Below are 19,768 nucleotides of genomic sequence, written 5' to 3'. Positions count from 1 at the left end.
AAGAAATTTTATCCATTAATGTTTAGAAAGGTTACTCTTTGCAGCAGTAAGGTATGTAGCTATACAAATACACTACTACCAGATAGAAACTTCATTTAAAAAAGCACATTCAGATTTACTTTTTGGAATATGACTCCATTGCAAGTTAAGCTCCATCTGGAGTTAAAAAGCTGTGCTATTTTCAAGTATTTAAATGAACGTTAAATTTTATTTACAGTCTGAGTACTTTTACTACAAATATGTTAAATGAATTTCTTTGGAATATAGCAATTTAATCAGGCATGTAATCTCCCACACAATCAGCAAAGAAGGAACATGCAAGCAGAAGTTGTCACTATTTGTGTTACGAGAAGTAGAAGAGAATCCCAGGGTGCCCATACAGATTCAGCTGTCCCTGGTAGCTGGTACCACTATTCCTTCTTTATAGACAGAAAATTCCATGTGCAAGAGCTAACTTCATTAGCAGCTGCAGAACAGGAACATGTTTCTGTCCACTGGGCTCCCATTACTACAATAGCCAAGTACTTCATAAATAAGAAGAAACACATTTTCCAAAAAACTGTAAATCTGGGAAGTATTACCTTCTTTTTAAAAAAAAATAAAAAGCAGTCAACTGGAGTTCAAAGTGATTAAGCACCTGTATTTCTGAGGTATTGACTATTTTCCATTCACATCAGCTTCACCCTGAGTTTTTGTTCCTTTACAGTTCTTCAGGATAGATCCTATCACAAGTTATCGTAGATTCTTGTGAAGGTCTGTAGCAGAGTTTGAATGATAAGCCAGATTTACAGAGTTCTAGTTGAGTGATTTCATAGAAGAGAATTTGTCACTATGCAGAGAATAAAAAAATACTTTGACATTATTTGCAGGAAGAACCACATATGCTACCTTGAAACACCACATCTAATGGCACATGGGTGAATGAAAAGTTATATTGGAGTATGGGTAATTATTGTTCAAATTTTTGTCCTTCAGATTGCTAAAAATAAAAAAATTAATTTGCTGACACTTACCATATTTTGGTTTACTCAGGGAAAAAAAGGAAGGGAGCTGAACTCTGCTTTCAGCCAAGTGCCTGAATCTCTATCAATTGCAGAAACTGTGTACCAGGGCCAGAGTTTAACTGTACGGCTATTTTCCTCTGTCAATGCAAATGTATCAACATCTATGAGATATTGGTTTTGTATTTCAGAGATTTTGATCATAAAAAATGGGAAACTCTGTTTTATTTCATATTCAGGTGATAATCTGCATCTAATTTTATTACATTTAAAATAAACTTAAGAAATTGTCCTTCAAAGCATAAGCTTGGATGAAAATTAAATGCAAATAAAGTCTATATTGATTTATGGTGTGCGCAGTTTTCCTGGGGCTTTAGTAATATTTTTATTCAAGCAAGTATCCCATGTCATAGAGGAGTCTAAGTACTTTTAACACAGCTCAACCTCAAACAGAATGAAGTGACAGGAATTTTGCTACTGGTAGTTCTTTTAGCTGTGAACTTATGAGCAACCATAAGACCTTATCATTAACTGACTACATACTGAAAAGACTGAGTACTCACTTTTTCCCCTTAGTTTTTCCTTGATTTCCAAATAACACAGCTAAGAACTGTGAATCCTGAATCCTATAACTTTACAAAATTGCCACTTCTTGTTTGTTCTGAAAAATTAGTGGTGTGGCCAACAGCGATGTGCTGCTGAGCAGTTGAAGGGGTTGTTAAATCGAATCAAAGGATATTGCTAATTTTAACTACAGGCCTTGCTGTAAGATGGTTAGAATTGCACTCGCTTCAGATGGCAGAAAATATAGGAAACTGTTTAAACAAATCCCTTTGGAAATGTGATAACAGGTTGAATGGTAGCAGAATGGGAAACTCCTTGTACCGAATACTGTGTTCAAAACTCTAGGTTATGTTTGCTCTTAGATACCTTTTCACACAGTGGGAAGTTATGTTACCTAGGGATATTATAATCTGTTTTTTCAGGAGTTCCTTGAAATTAAGTGAACAGTTTAAAGTTACCATTGAGCCTTCCTTTACAGTCTACTGAAAACACCAGCTTATCTACCTGCCTTCAATACCCATTCTGGGACGGGTTGAATCACACTGTGGTTATGTCTCTCTGTCTGCTGATTAGAAAGTGAACCTTGTAGAACTCTTGAAGTGAGAGCCCTGACTTTTACTTAGCTAATTTTCAGTAAATTTAATCCCCCTCTTGCTTTGATTATACTGATAGCTGCAGGGAAAATGGAAAGGAAAGGGAAAAGGTAGTTCTGATATAAGCAGGATCAAGTCTACTTCCTATAAAGTTAATACTCAGATGCAGCAAGGGCAAAAAAAGTTTATGGAGCACTGCAGCTGAATATGCTAACTGTATTTAGTCCTGGAAGTTTTAATCTTAATTTGTTAAAAGGGTGCTAAGATGATTATAATGGTCATGAAGCTGAGGTGCATGGGAGAATTTCCTTTTCAAGGAACACATAAGTTTTTTTTTACTACAATCCCATTCACTTCAGTTACATCAGAACATCTGGGGCTATCCGTTTTTCACCAGCTTCAAAATGAAGATAAAAAGTCAATGGGGGCATCGCTCTCCAAGAAAATATCCATAAATAAAAAAGTGTAAGAATTGTTAGTGCTAACCTTAAGGAGACACCTTTGTTTCTTTCTTTTGCCTTCTAATGTATACCTTTTCCTATAGATTGCAATAATGTTTTTTTTCCCTACAAACTGAACTATACCTTCCAACTCCAATAGATCCTTATATAAAACCCACAAATCAATTGTACAACCGAGCATGAATTTGCTCTCTGGTGTTCTCTCCTTTGCTAGAACCTAATCTTTTCTTCCTATTGTATTTACCCAACTTAAACTCTAGCCTTTTCGGGAGCAATGAGTGTCTTGTTATGCCTTTGCAAAGCATGTGGGGATTATACTAACTACACAATTCTGCATTCTGAGTTCAAAAACATGTTGATGAGTATGTGGTTTTTTAATGAAGCATGAAACATTAGTTTTAAGCAATGTCATTCAGGAAAATAAGACAAAATTGCCATTTAATTCATTTGGTACAAAGATCGAAGTCTCCACAAAAAAAAATATTACCTGCAGTTGTCTGTAAGTAGTGGAAATGGTTGAATTACAGAAGAGAAACACTGGACCCAAATATTTTCTTGTCCTCTTTCCAGCCTTCTGGGATTTTGGCAGTATGAGACTTCAAAGGGATAAGTGGCTTATATAATCAAAGATAAGTATACAAAGGAAGGACTGTGGAATGCCCAATCCTCTCCTTAAGAATGCATTATGATCAAGTGAAATCAAGGAACAAAATTAAAAGGAATAAATATGGCCAGCAAGAAACCTTAGATAAATAATAATAATGCAGTTAGGAGAGAAGAATTAGACATAATTGCTGTATTAATGCATTGCTGATGAAGCTGGAATATAACCAGGTGGAAGAGATCTATTTGTCGCCCATTGGTTCCTGCAAACTGGAGATAATAATATGGGAAAACACTGAAGATGAGGAAAATTTAATGAAAGTAGACTGACCTGCCAAATCAGCAATAATATAATCTTTTTCATATAAGAAGGTGTACGTAATGTGACATTACCCTGACATTAATAAAAGTATTACAGTAATCATCATATAAGAGCACACCTGCATATTTAAGTGACGGTGCTTTTTTTTGGTTGATTGGTTGGTTGGTTGGTTTGGTTTGGTTGTTTGTTTTAGTTAAGAATGTTTTCCTGGATAAGGAGCTTGAGAAAAAATAATGGCAATCAGTACTCTGGGAATGACAGAATTACTATTTTGCTTCTGCAACATATTAAAAAAAATCAGTTCCTGGATACATCTATAAACCTTCATTAAGAGCTAAGAAATGGACTAAGGAATTTGACCAAAAATAGTGTGGGTAGACTGTTTTCTTTTTTGTTATGATTGAAACTAGCTTTTTCCCCTCTCTCCCTCTTTGTTTCCTTGTCCTCTTCTTTCTAAAAAAATCTTTTTCCCATGGCTGCTAAGCATGTGGTTAAAGAGGAGAAAAATCATATTCACTAACTGATTTTCATTTAGTGCACCGGGAGCCTTAAGCCACTTTGTGTGCAGATTTCCAGTTTCAATTAGAATGAGTTTGCAGACATTAGATGATGTGAAAAATTATCTCATTTGAATCACATGAAACCAAACCACTAAGACACTGCTGATGAGGAAAACAGTGGTCCCATCTTTCCTGTGGTGTGCCATCTCTATTAGACTTTGTAAACTGCGGCACTTTGAAATCTTTAACCAGCCATTACTAATAAGCATATGTTAATTGTAGCAGAGATCATAAGCAGGTCAATTAGGAGGCAAAGACTGGAACAGAATGAAACATTCAGCTGGAGGGAGAATTCAGGGCAGGTGTCGGCCAGCATGCGCTGCCCTGGCAGGAGCTCTAAGCATCTTGGGTAGAGCTCATTTAACGTTTTGATTTGCTGAATTTGCATTTCAGATTTCCATTCCTAATAGACAATATAGTCAGTCTTTGTTAATGAGGACTCTGATTACATGTGCCATTATAATTGGGAATTAGCAGGCCAGCCTTGTTTTGGAGATTAAATCCAAAGTAAATTGGATTAAAGACAATGCTATTGAAATCCCTTTCTTTTTTGTTTTCTCGAGCCAAAGGTGAGGAAGACTCCATTTGTTTTGTACATATGGCACTTACCTTGATTAGCGGGTCTTGTGGTTTGCTTATACTTTTTGAACATAGCATCTATTAGTGGTTCCAATATTAAAAGCAAGTATGAAATTGCTATGTTTACTTTAACAATCCTGACAAAGGGCCAGGCTTTATTGTTGTGTGCTGATGAATAGAATGCCAGTAGAGAATTAAGAGCATTCTGAAGTATTATTTTCTTATTATAAAGTAGATGTCTCTCAATGTTCATCTAGCAAGGGTATTATTATTAGTACAAGGTATATCCTTGTACTAACCACCAACTAACTTTTTGTGCATGAGTTTATCCCATGTTTTCAGTAAATTCAGAAACAGGCAAGCAGAGTAGATTATTTCTTTCTCTTTGATCTCAGGTATTAACAAAGAGCCAGACAAGTTCTGTCATTGTCTAGATTTTAGGTATGATACCCTCTCAGTAGCTGCAGTCATATCTAGTTGTAGCTCATCTTTCATGAATATTATTCTGTGGCTCATTCATATAAGTAAAATACAGTCCAAATTCCTTCAAAATTCCCAAGTAATTTAGTTTTATAAGCTAGTTATACTCCAGCGTTTTTCATTTATAAGTTTGCAGAGCAAACTTTTTCTTGCAAGTGAAAACTGACAGTAAGTTTGCCCTGCAATTGCAGGAAAAACAGTCCAACAATTAGAAGACAGCATATTTCTTGCCATTACATTTTGTGTCTGACAAGAAGAAGCAGCTCTTCATGTATAGGTCATAAAAAGTAGAAAGCAAAAAGCAAAAAATACTACTATCAAAGTAAATCAAGTAAATCAGCAATGCTCATGCTCTTTCAGGAAACTAAAGAATGTCAACCCAATGGTTTTGGAGTTTCATATCTGCTGAACTCATAAATCCCTTAAAATATCTTTCAGTCTGTTATGTCCTTTGTACAAGCTCCTAATTGAGTTAATCAGATGTTGTATTTGCCCTGGTAACTCAACAAGTATTTGGACATGCATGCATTAAATATCAACACTGTATTAGTCCATGATGAATTTTTGAGCATTCTCATTGCCTTTCTGATGCTTCTTAGTAATCAGACTATAAAACGAGCATATCAAAACAAAATATGAAGAACTAGCTACTTTTTTTTCCCTTGCCTATTTTTTTTTATAATTTACTTTTAAGTTTGCAGAAAATTGGGGTACATTAGTTATTCAAGGATTCAAGAAAACCAGATCTGCTGGAATCTGAGTATAGAAGGCATTTCCAGGTTGTGGCCTGTGAACTGTCCAGCATACACCTTTTGGCAGAGCAGAATAAAATACTGAAGTTTAAACATCTTCTGTCTTTTCTATACATGAGTTATTTAGATGTGGCAAATCATAGTGATGCACAAATAATCAGCTTCTGTACGTGTCATACACTCTGAACATACTTACTTAGCATTTACAGCACTTCATACATCACATAACTATTCTTCTTACAGCCTTGTCTGATTTTTGAGTACCATGGATTTTATGGAAATACATTTTCCATCACTTCTGCTTGTCTGAAGGAGAGATAGGAAAAGTGAAGCTGCACAAGAAAATTTGTCCAAGGAAATACCAGTGATAAAAGTGACCCTGTGATGGTTATGGTTGGTGCTGGCATCACAGTGTAACTACCCCTGCACTGCCAGTGTCAGTCACCCACAGTGTGCTTCAACTACTAAGTCCTTTTCTCTCAGTGCTACCATGAAAATAGACTTAACCATTAAACTGATGACAAGTAAAAGACTGGAAAAATTAAAGCAGTTTGTTTATGTTTGGCCATACATATCATGAGCACATATTTGTGTTTGAATATGACTATGTGTGCACGTTTTCATGTGTAAAGACAAAACATGCAATGAAAGAGTAGAGATTTTTAAAGAAAGGTTTAAAAATGAGCCTTGGAGACATGTAATTTTTGTAATACTTTGCTTGGAATTTATAAGACAGGACTTCTTGGAAGTTGAAATGTTGGCATTGTGGCAGAAGGAGCCTATAATATAGTCCTCCTTGAAAAGAGTGATTATATAGGACAACTCTCTGGAAAACAAAGGAATTGTGACAGGACAAAAAAAGCCTCACATATGGTAGAAAGTCAAGACTGCAGCAAAACCTATAGCAAGAGCTAAGCACATATTAATTATTATTGCACTGCAACTTTAAAAAGACTTGTGTAATTATCCTCAAACTCTTCCTCAAACTCTTCCTGATTTTTTTTTCTCTAGGCAGGAGCTCTGTCAGGAAGTTCAGCAAATGGCAGGTGATTCAACAACATTTCACAGTGGAAGAGCCTTTAAACCTTAACTGTGAGAGACCTACTGTTAGAAGATAGCTATTATTTATCATCCCTATTGTCTTATGTTTGCAAGGACCTTTTTAGCTAAATAGTCCTCAACAACATAGGGACACACAGGTTCCTATCCCAAATAATTTGCAAGTTAAGGTATGAATGTTGCTAAAAGTATGATACTCATCATTCTGCTGAGAAAAGCACCTGCATTACTGTCCTTATAGGTCCTAACTGAGCATGTGTATGTAAGCACTTGCTAGCATTTATAAAGGATACAACTTTCAAATGGAATCTCAATATTTAATTAGAGGCAAACAGTATGAACATAAGGTTTGCTTTTTTGCTATTGAACATACTGAGACACACTCTGCTATTACATAAGCCAATTCTCTTCAAGAGCTTCTCCTTTTGTTCACTGGGTTTCTTTATCTTTTGGGTTAGATGTGCACGGATGTGATAAGAATATAAGTGTGACATGATCTGGTGGTGGGCTCCAAGGTCTAGAAGAGAGGAGAAAAAAAATAAGTAAAGGTAAGATAACGGAAACAGGCCAAATGCAGAAGGGACATTAGGAGAAAGTTGCAAGAATATTGAGATCAAGGATATCCCTGAATGGCTGATATTGGTGTGTGCAGGGGGTACTTTTCCATAGTGATGTTACTGCCTGTACTGGTTTTGCCTGGGATAGAGTTAATCCTGCTATAAGATGTGAAGGTGGGGGAACAGGGAAAGAAATTGGGAAAGGCTGTTAGACCTAACAGTTCCCTAGGTTCTATATTGACACCAGAGACATCTAGGGGTGTCTGTGAGCCAGTTCCTTTTAAAAAGTCAGAAATGTCAATACTGTTAAGACAATGCCCCACAGTGATTTGGTTCCTGCTTGAAGAGCGAGAGAGCTGCACTCAGAGTTTTTTCCTCTCGGGGCATTGCATTGACCCATGAAATCTGATTAGTAGGCCTTGATGGTAGAAACTGAATATCTGGTAGTACTCAAGATATTTGAAAGTCCAAAAAATGGGAACATCTGCCCGTCTGCCTATCTCATAGTACTAAATTAATAAGAAGGATCTTAGAATTCATATTTAGAAGAGTAAAGCATTTGCGTTCTGGACAATCCATTGTGCACTGTATATTGCTGTACAATTTAAAGACATACATTTATTTTTAATATGTTTAATATTTGCTGTTTATTTCACAAAGTGCAAGTTTGGTCACAGTTACCAAGCTCTTCCTGAACAAAGTCCTGAAAGGAAATTGATATTCTGGAATTATTGGGACCGATTCAGTCCTGACATAGGCAGTTCAGTACACCCACTGGTGTTAGTGGTGCTGCCTATAACCTCTCAGGGATGCAGACAGGCCAACAAAAGCATGAATATTACTGCATAAGATCTCCTTTTTTTCAGAGTACCCGAGGGTGTAGATAATTTGGAAAGAAGAGGAACAAAAGAATTAAAAAGGAGGTTATCAGTACAGAAAATTGAACCTCAGTCAGATTCAATCAACCAAGCAATAGGTTTCCTCACCTCTTTTGATATAGATTGGCTACTCCAACACATGAGTCTCTTGAGGCTTCACCATTTAAATTAGTAGCCTAGTCTAGCAGGTAATGCACATGCAATGACAAGATTTTCAGAAGGGAATTTGGATTTGCAGTCCCATCACTCTGGACAAGTTCTACCTGATTTCCAGAGTGTTCCTTGACACTTAGTCCCACTAAGGTACCACTTCACTGAAAGTTGGCTCAACAGGTTTGACAGCTTCTTTACTTCTGTGGTGATAGCTTGGCGAAGCTCTTTATGGTTCTGGGAGACATGAGCAATAGGATGTATTTGTTGATAAGTGGATAATTGTTTGTATATTGTTTCACACAGGGAAAACATATGTTTCTGATCTCAGGGTATTATCTTGTATTTGCACAGTGTCCCAACCTCTATGTTTTTCCCAGACCAATTTGTCTAAATATAACTATCACTGTAAAGACACTTAGTTATTCGTACATCCTAGTTTTTTGTAAGCTAAGTCAAGTTTCCATAAGTTGCAGTACTAGACCAACATGCTTTTTGCCATGCCTTATACATATATATACCTGAAGGTTTTGTCCTATATCCTCCTTTAGCAAGCCCCATCCTAGTTCATCAGTTTATGCTGGTGGTTAAGTATTATTTTTTTCCATAATATTGGATTTCATTCCTTTCACCACCTTAAATTATACAAATCTCAGTCCATGGTAGGTATTCATACAGAACAAATGATTTATCCAAATACACATCACATATATGACTATGTATTTGCATTGATATTCATATACCTCAAAGAAAAATCCTGGTATTTATGTTTACACTCAGAATATTGAAATATACATTTTAATGTTTCAGTATTCCCTTTTATCCTACTGTCACTCTCCTCAACAATAAAATAAAAGATTTCACAGCAAACACCTGCAGGCATGGACTGACAGGCAGCAGCACCAAAGGGCTTTCCAGAGCCAGCTCCTGTTACTACGAACCATTCGTGGAGTGAGAGGCTGAGCACTAGTAACACTTGCTTTAGGTCTCCTTTGCTGCCCACTCCACTTGGTGCAGGAGAGCCCAGAAATTCCAGGTTGAAGCTCTGGGGACAGGTACAACTGAGGTTCTATGTCAGGACCCAAATCTTCCCAGAGCCAGCAGATGTTGTATGTTATCTATCCTGATGACTCAGCTTGCTAGTCCTTTGGAAAGGCAATTCAGGCATGATCCTAATGATTCTGTAAGTTTGGGACCTATTGGACAAAGAAATAAAATAAGGAAAAGCTTGAAAACCAGCAGCATAGTGAGAACTGTGCCTATTGCACCTCACTTCCTGTTAAGTCTCCCATGGAAAGTGCATATATAGTTCAGCACTAAGCACACAATACACTGCACTATATTCAAAGCTGTTGCCAGGTTTCCTATTTAAGTATTTTAATCAAAGAATTTGAGGTGGCACTGAAATCAAAGGGATGAATGCATTCTTTTTATTCACATGAAAATAAAAGCATAGCTTTATCACAGGGGAGAAGTTGCAGAATGTGTGTGCACGTGAGTGTGTGTTTGTATATGTGTGTGTGTATGTGTGTGTGCAGGGGGTAGCAGAGGGTATGACATAGCATATGAAGTCAATAGTGTAGTTGTTATTATTTATACATGAGTAAAGATTACAAATGCAGGCAATAGCTCAGATCTCTCACCCCCTGGATCTGTGAAACCTGTCACTCAGTCTCCTGCGGTGTGTCTTCCTGTCTCCGAGCCATTGGACCACCTGCTGCCATGACTCTCATCTATTGCATCGCCCGAAGGCCTCGATGATAACAGCATTGATTCCAATGTACATCTAATTACTTCTCATAATCTATTCATTTCACAATAGTGTAGTGAAACATCTGTCACATCATAAACTCTTTAGTATCCTTATCAAACCACCAAAACATACTCTGCTGCCAATTGGCAGCTACCTTGCTTTCTCTTCTTATTAATATGATGCAAACATATCTATGGTTTTTTGGTTGCTTTAGATGAATTTCCCTGATGATCAGTGAAAAAGAATTGGGCAAACTGCAATTGTAACATCTACTCACAACTTAGTGAGGTACCATTATGGATGTCGTACAAATATCAGCAAAAATGGCTTTGTTTCTTCCAGACATAAAGGCTCTAAATAGGGTCTTTAACATTTATAGCACAGTAATAGATGGTTCCCTTCCTTGGCTCTGTGTCACTGATTCATTTACTAAAATAAGCATCTCAGGGATTATTACATTTGAGCAGTATATTGCATGGAAAAGCCTTTTACCTTTATAGTTTTTACTTTACCTGTGGGTAAATAATGCCCACTCTTCCTCTTTCTTCATGTAAGAAGTCAAGAGCAAGGAAACCCATTAACAACATATTTTTATTATCAAACTATAGAGAATCTATCTATCCCAATAGGATCATGAATATACAGTCACATCTAATAAAGAGGGCTTATTAGTCCACTGAAAGGAACCTTAGATATTCAAGCAATATCACAGAAAATAAGCTCTGCAGTGTGAGGTGTTGGTTTACCATTATATACTGAATTATGATGAACAAAAAACCCCAGGTGAAAGGAGTGATATATTAGCTGCCTATTCCCTTTCATGGTTGATGTTAGCACAAACTGGGGTTTGTTCCTGTTGTTTTAAATCTGCAACAGAAATTAATCTAGTGTTGATTTGATAGCTGTAGAAAGGGGACTCATTTGTGCATCTGCAGAATGGATATAGCACAAGAAGCCATTTTGGAAACTTTCTCACAATGTGCTTCAGACCAGCTATTGGAGGACCTACTTTCCATGGCCTTTCAGTAGCTGCTGGGGAAGCTAATTTGGGTTCTCTAACAAAGCTATAGTATGATGCCAATCACTGTAGTTACTTTTATTAACTGAACATCTGGCAGTAAGGAACCAGACTGCCATCATCAATTCAGGCCACATTTTGTTAGTTCCTGACCTTGCTGGGAATCACAAGGGTGACCTAAAGGTAAAGGAGTCCATATCTCATTAGGAAGCCCCAGGACAGCCAGTTCTCTTTTATCCATTTGTCAATATATAATGCAATCCAATATATGATGCAGACAGAATATTTATCTGCCTCTATGTTCATCAGTTGTACATTTTCTGGTTTGGAATAGATAAAATTTGTATATATTTACTTAAAGTGCATGTTTTTACATCCAAAGTCACTACTCTGTCACAATAGGAAGCATATAGAGATTTTAATGTTCTTGACATACCTTGCAATATGCATATGTCCAATGCCTAAATCACTTAAAAGTGAATGTTTGACCTATTCAGTCCTTGATGCTGTCTTATAGGAGGGCCAGGACTTTTGCATTTGTGAGCATTCCTCTTCATTAGGGGGAAAGGAAAAAGCATCTAAAGAAGATTTCAGAAAAGTTCATTGCTCACAGACCATGACAATGCTAGGTCCAGGCTGATCTCCTGATACTCCATTCCAAGTACCAAAACTTCTTGTATTATGGCTATTGAAGAATTCTATTTACACCTTTTTCTACCTCACTTATATGGAGCAACAGTACATGTACCAAAATGGTGCAGCCTTACCTGGACAGAGGAGAGGATTATGTATTCAGTCAGCAGTGTAGAGTACAGCCACTGAGACTAATGACGTCTTTGGATTGGGTTGTTCTGTGTGTCTCCTCCACAGGTCACATTTGCTGTTTATGCTTCTCCTGATGTGGTTTCACCATAGGCCAAAATTGCCATATGGACTGACTAGAGAATATGAGCCTGAAAAGAGAATGTTACCACTTTCTCAGTTATATTACATCTGTGTGAGGAAACTTCCTTGGCTTCTTAGGGACCGAGTCATTTATATACCAGGTGGACAAAGAGCTAATATAAAAGAATTTAAATCTGAAAACAATAGTATAATGTTTTCCCAAAACCTATTATATTTGGAATATTCATGAATTCTTGGCAAGATAATGCTTGTTTGACCAAGAGAATAAAAAATTAAGAATAAAGTAAGACTGAACTATAGTTTTGAGATTTGAAAGAATAGTTTTCAAAAGCTGGAGAGTTAATTTACTTTTAATTTTTGAGATTTTCTCCATAAGCCTTATTGCTACGGTTGAATTTTTTTCTTTTGAAATGTAAACTGAATTGTCATGTTGTCATATGAATGTAGGACACTAGGATTTTTAAAGAGTTTCAGGAAAATAGCAGTTAAATCACTACTAAAAGACATAATATAAGGTTTATTGAAAATATGTTTCCCATTACATCATCTAAATTAGGGATTGCAGTTACTAGTCAAAGACTATAGCAATAGCATAGACCATTAACAAGAACTGGAAATTTGAAGTGGGAAGTTTGCAAATGAACTATTTCTCCCAAAAAGTTTAAAAAAATGAAATGTACAGGGAGCTAAAATTAACATCTATGGGAGCATGGCAAGAATCTACAACCAGTGCTGGACTTGAGAACTAAGTGGATGAAAGATACTTTTGGTCAATATCTGTATTGGAAGGGGGGATTGGGGAAAAGCAAAGCAAAGCAAACCAAACCATAACACATTGGATACAAGCAATATTTAATTTTCCAGTTGCAGATGGGAAAAAATTCATAAATTAATTTGGATTAAACTTAAAAATTTTGTTCAGCATAAACAAATCAGTCTTTTAGGATATACACTGGCACTGGAGAGGATATAAATATTTCCTTGTTTGTTTTAAATTGAAGGTGAATTTTTAAGTAAAATGAAAAATTTCAAAACAAAAGGATAATATATTTGTTTTCAAAGTATCAAAATAACATTTTTAAAGATTATCAAAATGTAATCCTTATTACTCATCTGAAACCATAAACTTGACCCAGATTTTTGAATATTTCAAGTTCTTCCCAAAGGGAATTTTTCAACAAATTCACTGTCCATCAAAAGCAAGTAGATAAGTAAATGAATAGAAATGGTTCAGTGTTATTTCAATATAAAAATTTGAATTAGGGAGATATAGAGGCCATATATCAGAAAAGCTAGTTAGCAAATATGTCTTACCTCAAAATAGCATGGTGACTTAGTCTTGGATAAGGTTCAAATTCCCACCCAGCTCCTCACTCACTACCCGTAGCTCCCCAGAAGGGCAAAGTGAGAAAACAGGATGAAAATGATTGTGGGTTCAGATAAATGCAGGTAGAATAGTTACCAACCACCATCATGGGCAAAACAGGCTTGATTTGGGGAAAACTAATCTACAGCCATTTAAAATAGGTCTGGAGAGGGAGGAGCAAAGCCAAAATAATACACCACCTCTCTCCCACTTCCCTTTTTCTCATGCTCAATTTCACTCCTTTGTTTCCAGCTCCTCTACTCTTCTATGAATGGTGCAAAGGGATGGGGAATAGGGGCTGCAATCAGTCCATAACACCTCCTCCCTGCTGCTCCTTCCTCCATATACTTTTCCCCTGCTCCAGCATGAGTACTGTCCATGGGCTACAGTCCTTCCAGACCTGCTCCAGCATAGGCTCTCCATGGTCTGCATTCCTTCAGGATAAAGCTGATTCACTGTGTGGGTTATTCCACAGATCCTAGTTCCTTCAAGAAATATCCACCTGCTCTGGCATGCTGTTTTCCACTGCTCTGGGAGGGAAATAACTGCTCTGGTGTTGTCTCTTACATGGGCTGCAGGGAAATATTTGCTATGACATCTGAGGCACCTAATCCCCCTCCTTCTTCTCTAACTGAGGAAAAATCCCAGGTGCTTGCACTGCTGTTTCTCACTTATTTATCTCTTTCTCTGCCTGTGTGGCACATTTTTCCCTTTTTAAAAATAGATTTTCCCCAAGGTACCCCTATCATCGCTGAGGGGGTCAGCTGTGCCCTGTAGTGGGTTGCCCTTGCCACCTACACTCAGTGCAAATCAGATGCAGCTTCTGAGTGCTGAACATTTTGCATTTTAGGTTCTTTTCTTTTAGCTGGTACTTCACTGAGTATGACAGTGTTTACATGGTCACAGACAATGCCATAAGAACACACACTGCAACTAAAAAACCAAAATTTCCTGCAGATTGTTATTTCTAAATCAGTGATGATGGACAGAAAAAGGGAACAATTTTGTAGTTTATTTCAAGGGTTTCCAACATAGACTAAGTGAACACAGACATTACATTCCAATTTAAAACATCAGAGCTCTGTTGAAGCTACCTGAGCTATTCTGATCTACCATAGCTAAGGAGCATAGGTACTCAGTGAAGAAAAAACACCCTACTCTTAAGTAACCTCATTGATATGATACCATGACACCATCAACATTGAAGTTCATACATGTACAGCTCTGGCAGCTACAGGGGGAGGAGGAAAGGAGGCAGGCAAGCAGTCAAAACAAGCACTTAATCGCTTTAAGTTGTTTGGGGTGTAACTGCTCAAAACCAACTCTAGAAAGTTGGAGTTGCTCATGATCCTATGTCTCATTCTTCAGAGACTGCCACTTAGAGCTCAGCATCTTCCTAAGGAGTACAATTTACATACCTCAGATCTAGAATTAACTTCTGATCCACTGCAATAGTGGGCCCAGTGCATAGTGTAAAGCACACTTTTGCTACTGCAAGGACCAGAGTGCACGAGTTTTTCATACATTGGTTGAGTAGCACTTTAAGGATTTGCAAGGAAGAGACATTTGAATAGTGACAACTCAGCAGCGTGGGTCCCCAGACACACAGTTGAACTGGGACACTGAAGTTCTTCATAGTATGGGGGACACTGTCGGCTGGAGAAGGACCAGGAGAAAACAGAAAGGTACTAAATTTGAAGGTTGGGTTTTGGTCTAAGTAGGCTCACTTTCGTCTCATTGTTCACTAGACAACTAATCAAAAGGCTACCTTTCTAGAGCCATCTTTATTTAAAGAGTTTATTTTCAAAGACAGATGTTTAAAAAAATTTTTAAAAAGCATGGGAACTTTTTGGATCTATGTATCAGACAACCTGACAGAGGGTGGTGTTGAGAAGATTATCTATAATCTGAAAAAGCTTGCAACTAACTTTTAAAAATTATAATTAAGAATATCATGGGGCAGGATAATTAACTACTGTTGTGTATTCCTGGTGTGCAAAAAGTACAATCAAACTTAATATTAACTCCAAATAACATTGTGTGCCTAGCTGAGTTGACCAAGGTATACATAAAATCCATGGATAGACATAAGCATTCCCAGTGATCAAATCAACTTTTATATAACCACCCTGCAAAGTGGGATGTGAATTTTCCACCTCTGCCTCATTTCTGACAACTACACTGGGTGCCTAAGGCTACTTAGATCAAACTCATCACTTAGGCTCATAAATTTGCATGGGAAGAGTCTGTTCATATGTGGATTTAATTCAAGCAGTCTGCTATGGTTCCTCACATTCTTTTCTGTTGTTTTTTTTTTGTTTGTTTCCATTTGTTTGTCATGTGTTGAACTCAGTTCTCCTTTTAAATTAAGAGGTTATTAATCTGAATCACACAAACTAAAATGCAGTAGCTCTGGACTAGACTGCAGTCCTAGTTGGACTTTAGTGTACATTTCTCTTGTGTCTAAGTCAATGGAATAAAAGTATGTAGAAGACCCTCACAATTACAAAAACGTTGACATTGCTAATGTTTTCTTATGCACTTGAATGCAAGAAGGAAAGAGTCAATCATCTGCTAGTATGGTACCAAAAATGTTATCCATTCAGTTTATTTAAAATGTCAGAAAATGGAGATTTTGTCAAAACTTGTGGTTTCCTCATCCTCTACAGTACAAAGAAAGGGTAAAAATGGATAAAATAGTCTAATTTCACTGAATACATGTATGGTTTTATGTTGCTTCTTAGTCAGGTTTTTATAGTCCCATTTAAAATAGCAGATGGCATGTTAATGTTGCATTTAGGTGTTTAGCTTGAGGTGTGTTTGACCTATATAATCATAATCAGATGCTCTGAAGGATCTTCTCGAAGAACCCAGTTCCTTCTGTTACCCAAGCAGAAAAGCTAGGCTGTTTACTTAGAACACTAAACAAGATCTGTTGTGATGTCCTTAAGTCCTTCTTTTCTTAGTACTGCATAGATTCAATTTGTCTGTAGACAAATGAAGCATGTCTACATTTTTTGCAAATCTTTAGGTCTTTTCCAGCCCTTATAAATCTCTGCAGAGGGAACAGTCTTGCATAACTTGTATTCCAACTGACGTTTACCCTGATTGGGTATTAGACTTGTTAATGAATTGTTAATAAATTGCATATGCTGTACAGTATTGAAACAGTCTTAACATGACTAGGAACTTATTCAACTGCAGTTAGATATTACAATCTGAATGCCCACGTATTTTTAATCTATGTACACAAGCCAAATAATCTCCAAAATTCAGCTAAGGCTCCCCCATCCCTCAGTACTCCTCCTGAATATTCACTGCTCTCTCTCACAAGGGACAATGCTCAGGTCCTGTGTTGGGTATGCATGAAAAGTTTTTTGCAAGTGTGTTTGAACTCACCTTCTGTATGTTCAGGCTTATACTCCAGGCTCAAGGCATTGGGACCAGCAGTCATATTTCCACTTTAGCATACTTCTGTGATCAAGCTAATAGCACTGATCCTTTAGAAAGTGGTAGGAGTGCTGCCTTATTGGAGACTAAACTTTGATTAGAAAATCTAGGACAAAACCAGTTTCATTCATCTCTTCCATTTCTATCTGCTTGGTTTCAATGGCAGCTGATATACTAAAATTAGATAAATAGATTAGCATAACATTTTTTAAGGAAACATATTCAACACTTTACTTTGGCTTGTGTAAAAGTTCATTTCCCCAGATATTCTGAATAGCACATACTGTGGTCAGATTTTCCCTGGGAATATCTTATTTTGCATGATTTCCATTATAAGTGTTAAACTCTATTGGCAATGAAAGGATAGAAAACAAACCTGGCATAGGACAAAGTCACATAACTTCATACTCTTGAACATCCCTGTTGGATATCTCTGATAGCCCTCTTTGATGTCTTCTTTCTTTGCTCTACTTTAACAAACAAGAAATCTTCATGATTGTTCTTTTTTCCGCTGTATGAGAATCTAAAGGAGGTAGTGCTGTGAAACAAGTGTGGATTCAGGGATACAGTCTTTTCTCTATTGCAGTTCAGTGCAGAAAAGATCACAGAACCCCAAAACTACAGAATCATTGAGGTCAGAAGGGAACTTTGAAGACCACCTAGTACACCCCCAACCTGCTTAACGAAGGACAACCTGAGCAGGTTGCCCGGGAACATATTTTAGTTTTTGACAACTTGAAGAATGATGACTCCACAACCTCGCTGGGCAATCTGATCCAGTGTTTGACCTCCTCTAAGGTTAAATGAAAACTCTTGTCTTTCACTTTGACACCATTGCCTCTTGTCTTGTCACTAGGCACCACTGAAAAGAGTCTGGCTCCATCTTTACTCACTCTCACCAGACCCCCCCTGAAGCCTTCTTTTCTCCAGGCTGAACAGTCCCAGCTCTCTCATCCTTTCCTAGTATGACAGATGCTTCAGTCCCTTAGTCACCTTCATGGACCACTGAACTCACTCCAATATGTCCATGCTTCCACTGTACTAGGATACCCAGAGCTAGATCAGCAGTCCAGATGTGTTTCACAAGTGCTGAGCAGAGAAGGAGCACCTCCTGGCAATGCTGCTCCTAAAGCAGCCCAGGAGGCTGCTACACGTCTTTCCTGGAAGCATGTATTGTTTGTTCTTGGTCCACTTTGTGTCCACCAGAACACCTTTTTGCAGTCTTTCTCAGCAAAACTGCTGCCCAGCTGGCTGGTGCCCAGACTGTATTATTGCGTGCTCATACTATTCATACTGGTCCCAAAAGCAGGCAGTGTCCATTACCTGTTTGCTGTCTGCTTATTGAGATGCACTTTCTCAACTGCTTCCTGAACTTTCAGACTTTTCAGTATTCATGGTCAAAAAACTATGATGACTCCTAGGGTGTCCCTGAGAAGATGTTTGTGCAGTAGATTAATTTAAGTTGTAAAAGGTTTCAGTGTTTTATGTATACCTGCAACTGACTGCCACTTTATCCAAAGTTCTTGTATTAGCACACTCTTTTGAAACTATCAAATCTTTGCAAAGATTTTTAGACTGAAATGGTGTGACTTACTGTTTTGAAATGTGATTGAGAGCTTTGAGTTAAACAGGAAAATATCCCCTGTTGTTTAAAATATTTTTTTCTCTTCAGCTATCCTTTTCTGCAATTGGCCAATTTCACTATGTAATGCAAAGTAGACTTGCAAAGGGTTAAGCAAGTTCAAGCCTAACAAATCTGTTAGAGTTGCTTTTTGTTCTCTAAAAGGTTACAAAGATATAAATTCAACATATGTATGTGTGCTTCTAACACAGCATTCATATTTTGATAAGCATATTTGTATTAATTCAAGGTCATACATGCTTCAGTGTTGGCAACATGTATAGCACTTTGCAGATTCCTCTCCCCACTCCAACCCCCCCTGTGTTGTAATACATGCACTTTGTAATACCACAAAGGGGAATTACTGACTTGGTGCTAGCAATTCCTTTCAGAGAATTGCACTGTCTTGTGTGCCACAGTGGAAAATACATCAAGATAATTCCCTCATCACTGCCTACTCACCCACCCGCTCCCTGTAGTCTGAGATGAACTGTCTAGTCACATATTCTAATGCTGCTTCTGGTAAAATGTTTGATTATTTTTTTTCCCCCTCTCAGAGAAAAGCTTTTCTAGAACCTATATTTATTCTGACATTTCTTTTTTTGGTGCATGCACATCACCTGTGAGAAGTTCTTTGTATATTGTCATTACTGATATTGTAAGAAATTCCAGAAGGGAAGAGTATTTAAAGGGGATTTGTGGGTGAGGGATTTTGTAGGGGTCTTTTTTTCACAAGTTCCTAGCTGCTTTCTACTTAGTTCAGCATCATAATGATTTAAGAGAAATGTACTTATGTATAGAAACGTACTTATATTGTGGATAGGAACCAAGAAAAAAACTAACCAATGAATGAAAATCTTTTGTTCTTAATGACAGAATATAATGGAAACCTAATCTCCTACTGCATATTATCATCAGGCAAATTAGTTACACATATAATAAGGTTTTGCTGTATAAATTATAAATGAAATAAACAATTCTGTCACCATGGTGTGCAATGAATACACCACATGTTATATGTAAATATATTAGTCATTTGCCTTTTGTTTATGTGACACAGGAATCCATTTTCTTCATTGTGTAGTTCTTATTCCC

This window comes from Manacus candei, unplaced genomic scaffold (assembly GCF_025592945.1).
Source record: "Manacus candei isolate 608988 ecotype Guabito, Panama unplaced genomic scaffold, ASM2559294v1 h1tg000014l, whole genome shotgun sequence".
NCBI lineage: Eukaryota > Metazoa > Chordata > Aves > Passeriformes > Pipridae > Manacus > Manacus candei.
The sequence above is the reverse complement of the archived record's forward strand: the minus strand, read 5'-3'. Positions refer to the sequence as shown.